Source organism: Chinchilla lanigera, unplaced genomic scaffold (genome assembly GCF_000276665.1).
Source record: "Chinchilla lanigera isolate Chin_1 unplaced genomic scaffold, ChiLan1.0 scaffold00054, whole genome shotgun sequence".
Classification (NCBI taxonomy): domain Eukaryota; kingdom Metazoa; phylum Chordata; class Mammalia; order Rodentia; family Chinchillidae; genus Chinchilla; species Chinchilla lanigera.
The window spans coordinates 3,669,164-3,687,151 of record NW_004955455.1 but is presented as its reverse complement, the minus strand read 5'-3'; the positions used below and the strand labels follow the sequence as shown (position 1 = coordinate 3,687,151).

Sequence of the window (17,988 nt, the reverse complement as noted above, 5' to 3'; positions counted from 1 at the left end):
TTTTTTGTCTTTTTGAGACAGGGTCTCACTATGCAGTCCAGGCTGGCCTTGAGCTCACTTTGTAACCCAGGCTGGCCTCGAATTCGCAACGATCCTCCTGCCTCACCCTCCCCAGTGCTAGGATTACAGGTGTGCGCCACCATGCCAGCGTGTACCAATACCTTTGTAAATTAAAAATACCAGATGAACCGGGTGAGGTGGCGGGAGGCTGAGGCAGGAGGATCACTGCAAGTTCGAGAACCAGCCCGGGGTGCAAAGTGAGCTCAAGGCCAGCCTAAATGGCATAGCAAGACCCTGTCAAAAAAACAAAACAACAAAAAAACCCCAATCAAACAAAAACCAGATGATAGCACTAACTTTGGCAGCACATATACTAAAAAAAAGCCAGATGATGTATCAAATGTAGGAGGATATTTCTGAATATTTGCAGCGATTGTCTCAGGGGAATGGGATTGCTTGCATATGATTTTTTTTTCTTTTTCTTACTAGTATATTTCCATTCTTTTATAATGCCAATATTATTTGTTCAATAAAATACATTTGAAGAGCAGAGGTTATATAATGTTTTAAGAGGGATGAAGAGAAATTATCTAGAAGGAAGAGAAAATTAATAGTTGCAGAGTCAGGAATGAGGTGGCTGGAGCAACCGAGTTCCCGGTAAAAGAGAAATGGTACGTTATGGAGTTCCTCGGAAGGTCTGATATTTTCCCCTACAACGCTGAATTCTCAAAGCGCTGCAGTTACACAGTCTAGCTTCATCCTAGCAGACCAGCTTCAGTCTTGTGCTTGCCAAGATTCACGGCTGTAGCTCTGACTCTCCCATTGTTAAGTGACTTTGGATAAAATCCTGCCCTTCTCAGAGCCTCAGTTTCCCCGCCTGTAACACCGAGATGGACCTCGAAGATCAAAGTCTCCAGAACCTCTTCTGACTGCATCACACTAAATTACTTAAGCAATCACCCGGCTAGTTTTTTGAGCGCTGTGAGGGCTACAGCGCAAGAACCACTGCCGCAGAGATTAACAGCGATCAGCCCCACCCTTCTCGCCGCGTCCCCTCTTGCCCCGCCCCTAGGCACCACCCCCGCCCGAGTTGTACCCTTGACCCCGCCCCCAGGCCTTGCGTCCACCGGAAGTGCTGGCGCGCGGGCAGCTCACTTCCGCCCGGCAGGTGACAGCCGCGGGGCTCGGAGCGGCTGGCAGCTCGGACGCACCGCGGAGTCTGGAGGAGGGACCCGCGGACATCTTGCTGCGGAACCGAACCGAGCCGTGGCGCCGGGTAGTCATTTGGACCTGCGGGTAAGGAAACGGGGAGCTCGAGGAGGCAGAGGAAGGAGTGCAGCGGGGGGGTCGGGGGGTCTGAGGTGAGGGATTTGCGGGGTCAGAGGTCAGGGAAAGGACGACACGCTAGAGGGGCGCGCGGCGTCCTTAACCGGGACGCGGAGGAGGGGCTGTGGGTTCATTCATTCGCGCCCAGTTGACCGCCGGTCCGCACGCCGGCTGCCCAGGTCTGCAGGCGCCCGAGGCTTCCGCCGCGAGAGACTCCCTAGACCGAGGCCCCGAAGAATTCACCCCTGGCCCAAGGGAAAACTTCTCTTCCGGCTCCGGTTCCCCCTTCACACTAATCTCCAGGACTCTCCGGAGGCCTCCTCCTCGTTCAAGGCTTTATCTCTCTGCCAAGGTCCAGAAGGGAGGAAAATCCAGAAATGGCCCTGTGCCGCCTTTTCCTTCGCAGTCTAAGACTTGGTTTGTTTGTCCTTTGGATCCCCAGGGTTATCAAGGCGACGAAATGGGGACACCTGTACTAAAGCCAAAAAACATGAGAATGCCAGCTACTGGTTATTGAGCCCCTGCTGTGTACAAGGCACTTTACTTACGATACTACATTTAAACCTCACAGCAACCTTTGTATGGCAGCTACGCCCACCTTACACGTTTTATTCATGAGAACACTGAGGCAGAGAACTTAAATCCCTTTTATAAGGTCAGTCGGATCGTACGGGCAGAAGCGGGGTTCCTGCCTAAGTTTTCAGAGATCGGCCAAGTGCAGAGACAAAAGGAGAAGCTGGAGCAGAGTCTGGGTAGAGGGGCATTTTAATATTTGTAGCTACCGTTGTATTTATGTGGGTCTTTGTCAAGGCGTAGCCTTATTGCTTCTTGTGTGATCTTCACGAGAGGCATTGAATGCACTTTTTCTTCTTTTTAGGAGGAAAATATTCTACAAGCTGTTGCTCTAAGTAGTTTACCTTTCAGTGCGAGAGTTTTAAGGTTTTCCTGAATGTTGAGAACTGTGGGTCACAGAACAGCCTATCCATGAAGCAAATATCCAAAATCAGTTAGTTGAGCTGCATTGCTTTCAGAGTAAAGAGAGAGGAACCATATGACTCCTGGCATATCTTTGGTTCTAGGTTCTGGAAGAATGTACTCAATGGGAGGGAGGGTCTTTACCTTTGTGAAAAATATGTAGGTTTGTGTCACCTTGCCTGGAAATGGGTAAGATAGTTTGGTGGCAAGAAGGACGGGCTCTGTGAGTCTGAGCCTTATTCCTTTTGCAAACGTTCACTTGCTCTAGTTCTGCCTCAGTTTCTTTTCAACAGTGACACAAAAAAAGACCTGCCTTCCTACCCTCTCCTAGATGCTGTAAACCTTCAGGAACCTGTTAATGTTTGAAAAGCTGTGATATACTTATTATTTTGTTTTGTTTTGTTTTGTTTTGTTTTTCTGGTACCGGGAATCGAACTGATGACCTCGCGCTTGCCAGGCAGGCGCTGTGCTGCTGGGCTAAATCCCCAGCCCCAGATATTCTTACTATTGTGGTTACTTTTTTTTTTTTTTAACTCTATGATCTGTTCTCCTTGTTCCACTGAATTCACAGAAACTTAATATTGTCACCTTATCCCCACCCTTCCAGGGCAGGATTTGAAGTAAAGCAACTGATCACAAATAGTAGCAACATGAACAGAGCTCAGGGCATCTAGCTTTCTGTCCTGAGTTGAGTCCACCAAACTTCTCTGACCTCTTAGAAACTGTTATGAGGGCAGTTTTACTTGTTTTCAAAGAATCAGATTCCTCAGAGGTTGTGTGGAGATACTTGTTGAGTGTGGATTGACCAGAAGCTTTACCCTGCGTGCCTTGAGGGACTCAGAGATACAATGGAAAAAACACTCCTTGGCTCTCCATCAGTCAACGCTGGGTTACCACCCCAGCAGAGCAGCTTCCCTGTGGTAATGTGATCTGGAGTCTCCTAACTTCAATCTAAAATAATACTGACCACCCCTACCCCTGCCCCACCCCAAGTTTCTGTAGGTGTGGGATGAGGAAATTATGTAGAACCTATAATTATGGGGGTGCTTTGACCCTAAGCAAGTTGAAGCCTGCTGGAGCCTGTGTCTGAAGAAGGCTGGCAAGCCTGGCTTTTGGGGTGTTGCTTCCTTCTGCAAACAGACACTTTTATGTACTCAGGACTTCTCCCACCCTTCTTGTTTCACTTCCTAAAAGTGTTTCAGAACAAGTTTAGTCTGTTGGTCTCATAGAGTCTGGGCTTGGACTTTCATCTTTTGCTAGTCATCCTTGAAACTTGCATGTCTTAACTGCTCACTCCCCAGAAATCTCTCAAGTCTGGCACTAAATCTTGAAGTGCTAGCAGTAAGCAAGCATGGCTTGGGTATGAATTGTGTACTTTAGTGTATTTCTAAAAGTTGTGGAGCATCTGTTGCTTGAGGATATTTTTCTTTCTGAACATATCTTTTTGCCTAAGATCACTCATTGATATTATCACAAGTCAGAAGAGAGTTTTTATTCTGTATCTCTTTACACAGAGTGGAACAAATACTGCAGAGAGAAAATACCACCTGAATAGTTGGAGAATCTTTAAAAAGAAAATCTTGCTTGAAAATCTATCAGTGGCTCCTCATTGCCCTCAGGTTAAAACTCACTTTCCTTAGCATACCATCCAAGGTCTTTTGGGCTCTGACTCCTGCTTGGCTTTCCTTCTCATCCCTCCTGCTTTATGCCTCTACCTCCCAAGCTGCAGTGAGACTCAGTGGCTTGCTGCTTCTACAAGCCCAGCCTCTTTATATCTCTCTTTGCTTTGTGCTGCTTCTTCTGCCTGAATCTCATTTTCTGCTCCCCAACCCCCACCTGACCTCCTTTGTTGGACCACTACTTGATGGTTCCCTTATGACAGTCCCCACCTTGTAGACCTGAGCTGGAGTCCCTTGTAGTCCCTTCTTGGTGTCCTGTAACAATGGTCACAGTGGGTATGATTGTTTACTGCGCTGTGTTAGTAAAGAGCTCTTAATCCTTCACAAGCACTTATCTTAACTGTGTTTCCAGCACCTGGTGAGAAGTCTGGTGCAGAGTCAGTGCACAGTGTTTGATGAATAAATAAGTGAATTAATATTACACTGAATTGTTAAGGTTCCTTGACTCCTAAGGAATTCAAAGCACTATCCAGGTGATGTCCTTCCTCACGTCATCCCAGAGGGATTGAGAGAAGTGTGTGACCAGGGGCAAGATTAACTACTCTTGAACTACCATCGCTACCACCAGCATGCCCAGGAACTCCAGATAACTGGGGTGGACCAAGGAGATGGTAAACATTCTCCCTGTGGAGTAATAATGGTGGCTAATGTTTATCAAACCCACTTGGCTATAAAATGGGCTGGGGACTCCAAGGGCTTTGTATGTGTTGACTTGTTTTAGCTTCCCAGGCCTCCCGCCGCCCCACAGACCTCTTGTTCTTAGATTGTTTCCTGTTAGTAGAGCTGAGGGTTACTGTTCTAAACTCCCAAACATCATGCTCTTTGTGTCTTTAGCCTTGGGCTTGGCCTTCATCAGGCAGATCTCTAAAGTTGGGAGGCCCCAACTAGTTAAAGTAAGGGTGTGGCTTGTTGACTCCAGAAGTTCCAGAGTTCACTATCAGCTGAGATGCATTTGTCACTGATACCCCAGGTTACCATCTATACCCCCTATGGACACTAAACTGGAAGAAGATGAATTTGGAAGTCAGGTCTCAAAAGCTTTAAAACCAACTTTCGGTGTTCCTTTGCAGCACTTCAACAGCTGAGTTCTATAAAGGAGTAGTCTTGGGTAGCAGATATTTTTTAAAACACACCCTGATTGCTTTTGGGGTTTTGGGGCATGGGTACTAAGAATTGAACCCAAGGCCTCTCCCATACTAGGCAAGCACTGTACTTCTAAACTGTATCCCTAGCCAATTTGTGTTGTTTTGGTTTGGCTTGGTTTGGTTTGGTTTTGTGTCAGGGTCTTGCTGAGTTACCCTGGCTGGCCTTGAACTTGTGATCCCCTGTCTTTACTTTCAGAGTAGCTGGAATTACAGATGTACACAATCACAACTAGTATCTTTAGGATCTTAAACACATGGAGGGTGGAATGACAATTTCTGTATAGCCAGCCATTGTTGTCTTCATGCTTTGTTCTCAAAGGTTTGATATGGTGAATGTTGAGACACTGAAACAGAGACTTCTAAGTCCAGCATTAATTCGTTCACTATTTCCTTGAGACCTGCTAGTGCCAACATTCCAATAGGTGAACAAATCATACATGATTTCTGCCATTGGATTGCTTTCTTGTGAGGGAGAGAGACAAAGTAAAACAGCAAATAAGCTAGGTGTGGTGGCTCATGCCTGTAATTCTAATATTCAGGAGGGTGAGGCAGGAGGATTGCTGTGAGTTCAAGGCCAGCCTGGGCTACATAGTATGTTCAAGGCCAATCTGAACTACAAAGGGAGAGACCCTGTCTCAAAAAAAAAAAAAAAGAAAGAAAAAAGAAAACAAATACAATGATTGGAAAAACTGTCTAGCCATGAGGAGAAACAAAGATATAGCAGCTAAAGCCTGTTAAAGTGTAAGCCAGATCTGAGGACTCCTCTGCTCAGAATGCTGCAGAGGCTCCCAGCTCACTTAAGTTAAAGCCAGAATCCTTACCTTGCCCAGCCTTGCTTGCCTGCCTGCCTGCCTTATTTATTCCGTCCCTCACTCCCTCCCTTCCTTCCCCTTTTATCTTCCTCTTCCTCATCCTCATTCTCCTCGTCATCCTCATTCTCCTTTTTCTCTCCCTCTCCCTCTCTCCTTCTCTCCTTCTCTCCCTCTATATCTCTGTGGTGCTGGAGATCAAACCCAGGGCTAAGCAACCACTCTACCAGTAAGTCACACTCCCAGCTCCTTGGGCTTTGCTCAGCAGACTTTTCCCCGTATGATATTACCTGTCACCTTCTCAAGGAGCCCTTCTGTAGCCACTCTAGTTAGATTTCAACTCCTCCACCACTGCCACCATGGTCCTCTTTCCCTGTTCTCTTTGCCTCAAAATCATTTATTGCTATCTGAAATTTTATATATTTTATATATTTATCTTGCTTATGGTCTCTGTCCACCATTAGGATGTGAACTCCATGAAGGGGAGGATTTTTGTCTGTTTTTTTTTGTTTGTTTGTTTTTTTGTTTTTCTGGTACCAGGAATTGAACTCACAACCTTGCACTTGCCAGGCAGGCGCTGTGCTGCTGAGCTAAATCCCCAGCCCCTTTTGTCTGTTTCATTCACTGTTGCATCCTCAGAATGTGCAGTGGCTTCTTGTTCATAGAAAATGTTTAGTAAATGTATAAAAAATTTCTAAGAGGACTAGAAGGTGGGGAAAGAAAAATACCTTCTTAATATAGTAGATGCAGGGAAGGTATCATTCAAGTGATGTCATCTGAGCTGTGATTTGAAGGATAAATTGGAGCAACAGAGGACAACTGAAGCAGGAAGACCAGTAAGTGCAGAGGCAGTGAGAACACGACTTTTAGTGGGACACAGGGCCTGTGGGCCTGGAGAGTTACGAAGGCAAGGGAAGGGCCTGGCTGTGTTCACGAACTGCCAGGCCCTTCGCCTCCTATCGTCTGCTCAATGTCTGAGCCTGTGGGAGCTTGGGGAAGCAGGTGATAGTGACCTGGCTTCGCTGAACAAAGTGTTGAACATTTCTTCCATTTTAGATGTTACCACCTGGTCTTCTGTCCTTTGCCCTTTCTTTTCTCTCTTTCTCTCTCTTAGTATGTACTTGCTTTCTAGTTACTGGCTATAAAATGGGGTGGAGAGGGGTCTCGCATGTTCAGTAGTCAAAATAGCTTGGCAACTAGAACAGATATATCTCTGATCCTGGCAGACCTAGTAAATGAGACATTGGGAAGCCACTGTCCAGCTGGCATTACTTTATAAAATGTGAAAATTTCCTAAGAAGATATTTGAACACTAGTCATTAAAATATTTATTGAGTGCCTATTTGCGTGCTCTGCAGATAGGAGTTAGGGATACATTGGTAAACAGAACGGAAAAAATCCTTGCTGTCCTAGAATTTACATTATGAGTGGAGAAAAAAAGACAAGTACATTTTGTGGCATATAATATATATTATATTTTATATTATAGAGGTGATATTACTTTGATGGAAAAAAGGAGGAAAGAGGGCTAGGGAATGGTAAGGATGATTGGAGGACTGTACAATTTTAAATAAAATGGTCAGAGAAGGCCTCAATGAGATGGTGGTGTTTCAGACTTAAAAGGATCTGAGCCTGAGGCTATCTGGAGAAATAGCCTTCCTGGCAAGAGCCTGTGTGAAGGCCCCGAGGTGGAAACATCCCCATTCTGTTCAGGGATCAGCAAGGCAGCCTGTGTGGCTGGAGCTGAAGAAGTAATGGGGACAAGAGTTTGAAGAGGTAATGGCAGGGACAAAGAGTGCATCTCATCCAGAGCTTGGTGGGCTGAGAGACCATGGTAGGGACTTAAGCTTTTTATTCTTGAGCAAGACGGGTAACTGTTGGGGACACTGAGCAGAGGAATGCTGCTATCTTAGACTGTAATGGGATCATTGCTGAGATGTCAGGAGCAGGGTGGGAGCAGCATAGGCAGCAATCTCAGTAGGAAGTGGTGGTGGCATGGGGCCAGGTTGTAGTGATGAAGCCACTTCTTAGACTCATTTCATTCTGAAGGTGCCAAATAGGACTTCCAGACACATAAGATATGGGGTGTGTGAGAGAGAGAGGGTATGGTGTCAGGGGTGACTGAGGTTTTTCACCTGTGAACCTGTTGAAGAGGATGTTGGCAGTAACTAGATGGTGAGACTGCAGGAGAGATTGTTGAGGGGAGTCAGCTGGAGGTCAGTTTTTTTCATGTCTAGTTTGAGATACCTGCTAGTTAAGTAGACATTCAAGTGGAGATGTCACCTAGGTGGTTTGGATATACAAGTTTAGGAAGACTTTGGGCCCAGGGATGTAAGGTTGTGAGTTGTCAGTTTGTAAATGATACTTAAAGCTGTGACACTGTATGAGATCACCAAGAGGTGAACTGGCATAGATGAAAAAGAAAAGAAATGCCAAACCTGAACCCTTGGGACATTCTGGTGTTGAAGGAGAAACTTAGAAGTCATGCACAGTGGCTAGGAGGGTAAACAGAGGGGTAGAAACTCTTGGAATCCAAGGAAGAGAAGCATCTCAGGAAGGAAGGAGTGATCAGAAGGGTCAAATGTTCATCAGTGAAAGACCTGTCATTGAACAAGACCTGTCCATCTTGTCCCAGCACAGTCCAGTACACCCTGGCGTGCAAGGTCATGCTGAAGCCCATCTTTCCTTAACTTCACCTGCTCCTTTCCCCCTTCCAAGTCCTTGCCCCCAGCCAGGCAGGAATTCTCAGACTTCTGAACACACAGGCTTGCTTGGGCCTAGGATATGCCATTCCTCTCAGTGTTCCTAATCCCTCATTTTTAAGTGGATTACCCTGATAATGAGATGAGAGAGGCTGCAAATCTCTCAGCATGAGTCTGCTCCCCAGCCAGCATTGGTCATGGCTCTGCTGTTCCCAGTTCCCTCTCTTGTTATACTGGTATCTATGGGTCTTCATGTTGCCTCTATTTCTCCCTTTTTAAATCTGACCTGTCCAGCCCAGCTGTTCATCTAAGAGGACTTCTTGTGATGCTTCACCCATCTCAGAGCCCTCCTCTGAGCATTTTTGGTGAGTAGGTATGGTACTGGAGATTGAGCCCAGGCCTTTGTACTGAGCTACATTCCCAACACTTTATTTTGTATATTGAGACAGAGTCTCATTAATTTGCTAAATTGCCCATGCTAGGCTCAAAATTGCCAACCTCCTGCCTCAGCCTCCCAGAGTGCTGGAGTCACAATCAGGCAACTTATGCCCAGCTTTTCTCTAAACTGGTGGCAGTTATCTGGAAGGCAGGATCACTGCTCTTCTTCTGCAGTCCTTTTCTTGGCATCTGAATCTGTAAGAGTTCCATGGGGAAAGACTGCTCTTCATTTACTGTGTATGCTTCTGTGTGGGGCACAGTCCTAGGCATGTAGTGGACAGCGCGCAACATTGTTGTACCTGGAGAATGAATGGCTCTCCAGAAAATGTTCCCACTGTATAGGTGAGAGAACAGAGATCACAAGGAGCCATTTCTGCAGTGTTTGGCCTCTTTCTCCTCACCTTGATTAATTTGAAAGCTTTCCAGAAGAATACAGAGGAACTTTCCTTTTTCTTGGCAGCAGATCTTTCTACACAGTATTGCATGTAAATTAGTTGAGAACTGGTACCTAATTCTAGAATGAGGTTCTAGAGATTCAGTGCTGATATAAGAATATTGCTTAGCCAGGCATGCTGGCCCATGTCTGTAATCCCAGCACCCTGCGAGGCTGAGACAGAAGGATCACAAGTTCAAGACCAGCCTGGGCAATTCAGCAAGATCCTGTGTCAAAGGATGTAGGTTAGTGCAAAGGCCCTGGATTTACTCTTGAGTACTTAAAAAAAAATTTTTTTTTTTTTTTTTTGCTTGCATGTAGCATTTCTTTGTCTTTAGTTCCTTTTCATTTTGAGGCCTTTAATTGCCAATGGGCCTCAAGAGATTGATTTTGATTAATCACATTTGAACCAAATCCCAAGAGGTCCATAACTTGGCAAGCTCATCCAGACAGGCTTTCACAAGGCATTTTACTAAAGTAGGTATGTCAGTTGTCCAGGGCACATGGGCTGGCCTTAAAATAACCTGCTGTTCAATATCCAAGGTACCCTGTGAGGACAGGTAACAACCCATTTCATGCACCGTTTAGCCTGAAATGTGTGTTTCTGCCTGTTGTTGTTGTTGTTGTTGTTGTTGTTTTCTGCCTGTTTATTCAGAGGAGTTGCCTCACTGGACAGAGTAGAACTTGTGTCCTTATCATGGGGCAGTGGGGGAGAATGTTGGCTCTACCGTGTTTTAGCTGTGTAACTCCAAACAAATGTCTTGACTTCTTTGGACTTCAGTCTCTTCATCTGTGAACTTGAAATATTAAAACCTTTTGCTGGAGCATGGTGGTACATGTTTGCAGTCCCAGTACTCAGCAGGCCCTCAGGAGAGTGAGGCAGGAGGGTCACCACAAGCTCAAGGCCAGCGTGGGCTACCTAGTGAGTTCAAGGGTAGCTTGAACTACATAGTGAAACGATTGTATATATATCCCAAAAAAAGGTATACACACCTTCAGAAAAAGAAAAAATTTGAGTAACTATTTTGATATACATCAGATATTGACTCCCAGTAAGTTGACTGCTTTGTCCACATATATATATAGGATTTTCATGGTATCTCAGTAAATTTAGTATTAAAATACTTATACAACTTTTTATTTTTCTGAAGTATGTATACCTTTTTTTGAGACTTCGTGTGTGTATGTGCATGTGTTTATTATGTATATGTATAATTATTATTGAAACCTTTTTCACAGATTATTGTAAGGATTGAATTTAAAGCTCTTTACATAGCGTCTGGTCTATGGTGCACATACATTGACCATTACTTCTAGCATTACCACTTTTTCCTTTTTTGTGGGGTTTGTTTGTTTGTTTGTTTGTTTGTTTGTTTGAGACAGGGTCTTGATATGTATTTCAGGCTGGCCTTCAACTGTGCATCCCAGTCTGGCCTTGAACTTGGGGCAATCCTGCTGCCTCATCCTCCTGAGTGCAGGATTTATAAGAGTGCGCCACCATGCCTGGTCTCTTCTGAATTTCTTACCAAGCCTGAAAAGGAATAAAAGTTGTATTCTTTTTTTCAAATTTTTAATTTTATCAGTACGTGTTTGCAGTACATAATGATTACATTCATTGTGCAGAGTTGGTACGTGTACACAACACATCTTAATTCATTTTATATCTCCTTCCCTTCCCATCCACTTCTCATTTGTAAAACATCTATCTCCTGTTTCCTGTTATGTCTTATTTTGGGTCTTTATTTCTATTTTAGGCTTCTCGTATAAGAGAAACCTTGCAATATTTAAGTTTGTGTGTCTGATTTGTCTTCCCATAGTTACTGAACTGACTTGAAAGAGCCTGTTTGTGTGAGTTGTTGACCACATAGTCTCAGAAAGCCTGAAATCCAGTTTCTCTACTGCTGAGTCACCCTTTTAATCATTGAGTTGGGCTAATCTGTTTCCCTGTCTGTAAAGTGAACTTTAGCACTTACCTGTGAGGAACCTTTCCCTTTTAATTAATTAATTAATTAATTGAGACAATTAATTATAATTGATTAATTAATTGAGACAGAGTCTTACTGTGTAGTTCAAGGTGACCTTGAACTCACCATGTAGCCCAGTCTGACCTTGAACTCATGGCAGTCCACCTGCCTCGCCTCCCAAGTGCTGGGAGTACAGGCCTTTTTCCTTTTTGGAGATATTTTGCCAGGCATGGTGGTACATGCCTGTAATCAAGCACTTTGGGAGGCTGAGGCAGGAGGATGTCAAGTTTGAGCAACTTAGCAAGACCCTGATTCAAAAAAATGTATGTATATATGTATGTATATGTATGACTATATAGCTCAGTGCAAAGAACCTGGCTTCAATCCCCAGTACTGGAAGAACAAAAATAGAGAGAGACTGTTGTGTGGGGTTTGCAGCTCATTGGTTAGAACATTTCCCTGGCATGCACAAGGCTCTGGGTTCAACCCCAAGCACCATAAAAAGAATCAAATAAGCAAGTTAAATTAAAAAATAAAAGGAGGCTGTTAGATGAGGAGGGATGGCTAAAATCATTGTCTTTGTCAGACTTTAAGCTTCCTGGGGCAAGTACACAGATGAGGGGAGTCTATTTGTGACATGAATTAGGTCCTTAAGACAGAAATGAAAGAGTATAACACATGGAATGATCAAAGTCTGGCTTTTTTGTTTCAGGTTAAGAAATGGCAATACCATACTGGCCCCTTTTATTCAATATTTCCCTTAGTCTTAAGTGCCTTTGGGCTTCATGTGCCTGGGAGCAGGTTTCTGAACAGCTTTCTTCAGGAACAAGTTTAATAGTTAAAGCATCCAACACAGAGATCAGTTTTCTCTGCCCAAATATCCTTTCATGCAGAGATGGGTCATGGCAGCTGGATAAGACCTTATCAAATGTCTCTTTCCTCTTTTCCTACAGCTGTATCCCTGGCTAATCCCACAACGCTGATTGGCTCCCTCATTAATTCACTGAGTACTGATGGTGTGCCCTGCATGTGCTAGCACTACCAGCTGCACACTTCTCATCTAATTGCAGAGCCTGGGCTGACAAGAATCACTGCCCTGAGACTAGCAAAGTCCTTCCCCTGGCCATTGTCCAGCCTTTTGGGGAATTAAGACCTTTTCCTGCTTGATTTGTTACTGTTTTCCTTCCTACTAAAGACCTAATAAGGTTTACTGGCTCAGGCCGCATGGTAAATTTGTTCTTTCATTTCATAAATGTCTTATGGCATGCTCTTAGAATGGTCACATTTCACTTCTCTTGTTTGACACCCAAGAGATAATACCATTGGTGGGAAAATGGGTCCTTCATTGAGTAGGTAATGATAGCATGTGAAATGTGGAAGGGATTCTGTCACTTACTACTTGTTTTCAAACTGTGCCTTGGAACCATGGGGTGTCTCAAGGGTCCCTGTTGAGAAGGAGGAGAAGTGGGCATAGTAGAATGAGCCAGCCTCTAGGCTCCCCAGTCTTACTTCATCCAGAGCACTTCTACTTTTATTGAAAACACATTATCTGAGCCTGGCGTGGTGGCGTATGTATACCTGTAATCCAAGCACTTGAGAGGCTGAGGCAGGAGGCTCGTTGAGAGTTCAAGGCCAACCTGCACTGCATAGGGAGACCTTGTCTCAAAAAGACCAAAAAAAAAAAAAAAAAGAAAAGACATTATCTGGTTAAATTTTTATTTGACAGTTGGAGAAAATAAGGGCTAGAGATGGGGGGATTTACCCAAGGTCACACAGCTGTTGATAGCAAAGCTAGACTTCTTGGCAGCCACCTTGTCATTGGATCAACCTTGCCTTGTTTGTTGAAAGTTTACTGCAAAGCCTTATGTTCCCAGTCTGCCCAGTCCTTACTGGCTGGCACTTGTCACAGAGTTCTCTTGTCTTATCTGTTATGGGTCCTGGTTTTCAGGCTTCTCCAGGAACCCATCTTTTCATTTCTAATGCCAGCAAGCATTTGTTGAGCTCCTGGAATGTGTTAGGAATACTGCCAGTCGCTGGGTTGACAGCATTAAACAGGGCAGATCCTAAATTAAAGGCATGAGTGGAGAAGTCTGAGACAACAATTGAATCTGTCAGGACTCAAGTGAGGACAGAGGAGGCTTCTCTGGGGCAGCAGTGTTTCAGCTGAGAGGCTGAAGAATGAGTGTTTTGGGTAGATGTATTTTCTGAATTGCTTGCTGTATTTATTTATTTATGGGCCTGGGATGTAGCTCAGCAGGTGCAATACCTGCCTGGCAAGTACAAGGCCCTGAGTTTGAATCCTGGTACCAAAAAAAAAGAATCTGCTTTACTTATTTATTTGTACTACAGATTGAACCCGGGTCTTTAACCCTGAGCTACATCTTCATCCCTTTTTCACTTTTTTAAAATTTTGAGGCAGGGTCTTGCTGTGTAGTTCAAAATGGTGTTGAACTCACTGTGTAGCCCAGGCTGGCCTTGAGCTCATGACCAGTCTCCTGTCTCAAGTCTCCTGAGTGCTGGGATTATAGGCGTGCACCACCATACCCAACTTGAAAACTTGATTTTCATATCATTAAATTCATGGATTCTTTAAGATGTCTATCTAGGTTTTATGGCACACTAAATTTTACAATGTTCCAGTCTCCCTTTTTTCTTCTCCAAGAAAAGAAATTGTTACATTGTTATTTTGAAAAATGTTTTCAATGTTTGTGTAGCTTACACCAAGTAAAATTTCAGGTCACCTGTTAGGTGCACAGTGTGACCAATATCAGGGTCAGGATACAGATCATCTCCAATACCCCCAGAGGGCTTATGGGCCCCCTTCCAGATCGGCAGCCACTGACCTGACTTCTATCACTGTAGCCTAGCATTTGCGTCTTCTGCTTATTTTAGAATGTCATAGAGACATGTACCACCATGGTTGATTTAAAATCCAAAGATGTTAGGTAAGAATATTTTTAAAATATTTTTCTCCTTTCCTACACCCTAATTTTTCCACTCTTTGACTACATCTTTGTCCCAGCCCAGTATGTCAGTGATTTTCATTAAGGGCCTATTCTAGAAAATTTAAGAGAAAACTACTATATTTCAGGTTTTATTATTCAGTTCCTTTATTGATGTTAACAGGAACTGACTCTGGGATGTGGCATTAGAATCATCATCTTCTGTGGGTGTGGAAAGGCTGACTTGAGCTGGGGATAGGTGCAGTGGCTCCTTAAGGCCAGAACCAATTGTTATGAATGCTTCTCTTGCTTCTCTTTCAGTTTTTTTTGTGTGTGGGTTTTTTTGTTTGTTTGTTTGTTTATTGTTTTTTTTCTTTTTGAGACGGTCTTGCTATGCAGTTTAGGCTGACCTTGAACTCACTTAGTAGCCCAGGCTGACCTCGAACTCGCAAGGATCCTCCTGCCTCAGCCTCCCTATCCTCCTGCCTCAGCCTTCCGAGTGCTGGGATTACAGGCATGCGCCACCATGCCCGGCTTCTCTTTCAGTTTGGACTGTGTAGTCCCCTTGAGGCATTCCTTGGCCTGTAAGTGCTAAAACTGAGGGGGATCTTGGCCCAGAGTGCAGTCTCTGCAACACAAGTGACTCACCACGCTGCCCAAAGCAGTTTCTAACCCAAAATTCTACTGCTTCTTAAAGTGTTCGCTGTCACTTCCAAAGATGGGATCCAAACCCTAAGCATTTTCTTACCTAAATTGGCCACCTGCTTTCAAATGTGGCTCATTCACCTGATCAGATTTGTCAGAAAACAAGGACTTTGCCCCTTTGGCCTCCATGGGGTAGAGATGCTATGATATGGCACCAGCTTGATGGTACCAAGAAAAGCACATCTTTCCTATGGTATCTGTAAGTGCAAGCTCCTCTAGGCCTGGACTGTAGGGTTTTTTCCCATTCCTGCAGAGAGAGTGCAAAATCTCTCTTGCACTGGCATCCAATTTGTACTGGCATGAGGAACCTTATAACAGAGAAAGGAGAAAAAGAAATAGCCTCCCTCAGTAGATCAACGGCTATGGGCAAGCTTTCACAGTGAAGTGAGCGTGTTTTATTTTGTTTTGTTTTGTCTTGTTTTGTTTTGTTTTGGAGGTTCTAGCAGGGGAGCGCAGCCTACTCCTATACCCTTGACTGAGGAATGGCCCTTCTCTATTGGGGGAGGTTGTCCTCTTTGACCCAGTGTGCAGCTTCAGAAGGGACACACATGAAGTGTTAAGAGAGGAAGGGGACACCCTCCTAGCCAGCCAGATCTGCTGATCAATCCTGGTGATCAGTGGGGTGACAGATGTCACACCCAGATCGCCCTCACATCCTGTTTTGTTTTGTTTTGATACAGTATGTTGGGGTCACTTTCTACTTCTACCTGTGTGGAACTTTTACTTTTCCTGGCATTTCCTTCCTCCTCTATTTTAATTTCCTGTATGTAATCAGCTTCAGAGCGATACAATTTCTACATCATCAGTCTCCCTGGGTCCTGTGCAAAGCTATCTGCAGAACAGATACTGCAGAAATAAGCAGCAACCTATGCCAGTACACTAGGGGGTAGTTCCAAATTGGAATAGTTTGTTGCTTAGCATTTCTAAAAGGAGTGTCATCAAAAGCTCTGCTTAGCACCTATAAAAGCAGGCATATCAGAAGCTCTACTGCAGGGCTATCAGCAGCCATGTTTGCTTGACTAGCTGACTCTGCTGCTCTAGGTTTTTCTTTTCTTTTTTTTATTAAGGCAGACTCTCAGTGTGTGGCACAGGTTGTCTTTGAACCCCTGGGCCCAAGCTGTCCTTTGCCTCAGCTTCTTTTTTTTGAGGTGGGGGAATCTTTTTGAAACAGAGTCTTGCTATGCAGTTCAGGATGGCCTTGAGCTCACTTTGTAGCCCAGGCTGGTCTCTAACTCTCAGTGACCCACCTGCCTCAGCCTTCCCAAATGCTGGGATTACAGGCACATGCCACCACGCCTACCTTTCCTCAGCTTCTTAAGTAGCTGGGACTGAAGGTGTGGGGTGCTACACCGGGCGTCTATCCTTTTTTAATCTTCAGAAATAGAAGCTTTTCCATCCCTTCCTTCTGCTCAGTTGCATAGGACACTGACCTGGATCTGTCACTGGGAGCTTGTGTCCAAGGAATTCAGGGCCCCCAATTTTCTGTTTTACCTGCAGATGGAGGGAGCCCCTGACACTCCTCTGCTGTGGAAGAATGAACTCCTGAGCAGCCCTGAATTTAGATAGTTTTTGTTGGTTGTGGTTTTTTCTAGATTTAATGGATGGAGATGTGGCTCAGTGGTAGAGGGTCTTGCCTTTTGGCCCTGGGTTTGACCCCTAGCACCACAAAAGAAAAAGTTGGAGGGGGTTTATGTTACTTTCTATGGTTCTTTGAATTGTAGCTTCTTTTGTTCTCCATTACCCCTTTTTTACACTCAGTTTAACTAACCTTGAAGAACAGAATATCCTCTTACTTTGGACACTTTTGCCAGCTACATTCTCAAATAAATGTGGCTTCTGGAACCCAACAGCCCTTTATGGTACGGCAGAAATCCCATTATCTTTTCCAGCTGCTCATTCTCACAACTTTAGAAGGGAATCTCTTGGTTGGTGAGGTTTTTCTGAGAAAATGGCTTTTATCTGTGTGCAGGCGAAAAAAAGATGTTTAAGTAAATTCCTCTTAGAAACAAATGCTTACTCCTTATATAACAGAATTGTCTGAGAGCAGGCTGAGCTTCCCTGGGATTTCCAACGGCCCCTGTTCATTTCTTTGAACAACTGTCAATTGAACACTCACCATATGCGGAGGCTTGGGCCAGGCATGAAAGGGACGGTGGACAGAGCTGCACAGTAGGCCCATGTGGTCCTCTCTTTGTGGATCTATCTACAGCCCAGCCTCATACTGTGACGACTGGCAAGGTAGAGGTCTCACTGTGGGACTTGCAGCATCAGATGTGTGTTCTCTGTTCTTTTCAGCAGTTCCATAGAAAAGTGACTCACCACGCTGAGTCCCCTTTTAACTTCTTCCCCTTTTAACTTTGCAAAGCAAGAGAAAATAGAATTATACCTTTTTTTTTTCTCTATACTGTTTTGTCAGCAAAGCTTTTATTCTAACGGAGTCTACAAAGAATTGAAGGCAACCCTAAGACAGTCCATATTTGTTTCCCATTGATTATTGAAACAGAATCTTCGCTGGGGGACATCACTAATGTCGTCCTGCTGGTAATACAAACCAAACCTGGAAAAATACACCTGGGCTGGAGAGGAGCTGCGTTGCTTAGTTTGCAGAGATTTTGAAAGGATTTGTGACTTGCATCTGTGTCATCGTTACCTTTCATGTTGCCCCCACATAGTAGTGAACTGAAAGGAAATGTTTTGGGGGCCGCATGTTGGCATCCCTTCCATAGAGACAACAGAAGGGACAAAGTGAAGTGAATTTGCTCTGTTCACATGTTTCTTTTAGGCTTGTGGTTTTCTAATACCAGGAAAAATCACAGGTAGATTAGGGGGTTATCCTTAGAAGTCTCAATTTTTTTTTTTTTTTTTTTTTT

General features: G+C 44.3%; 1 protein-coding gene across 5 annotated transcripts in view; it reads left to right on the top strand.

Annotated features, from left to right (window-relative positions):
- The first annotated feature begins 1,144 nt into the window (after positions 1–1,144).
- Ap1b1 (adaptor-related protein complex 1, beta 1 subunit) overlaps positions 1,145–17,988 on the top strand; it is a 53,955-nt gene continuing 37,111 nt past the window's right edge. For 4 of the 5 annotated variants that reach the window (XM_005396208.2, XM_005396207.2, XM_005396206.2 and 1 more), the window contains exon 1: positions 1,145–1,296. The gene's annotated coding sequence lies outside the window, so the exon portion shown is untranslated. Of the gene's footprint in view, positions 1,297–1,505; positions 1,982–17,988 lie in introns of all 5 variants that reach the window. The other variant, XM_013520456.1, reaches the window with a different exon arrangement.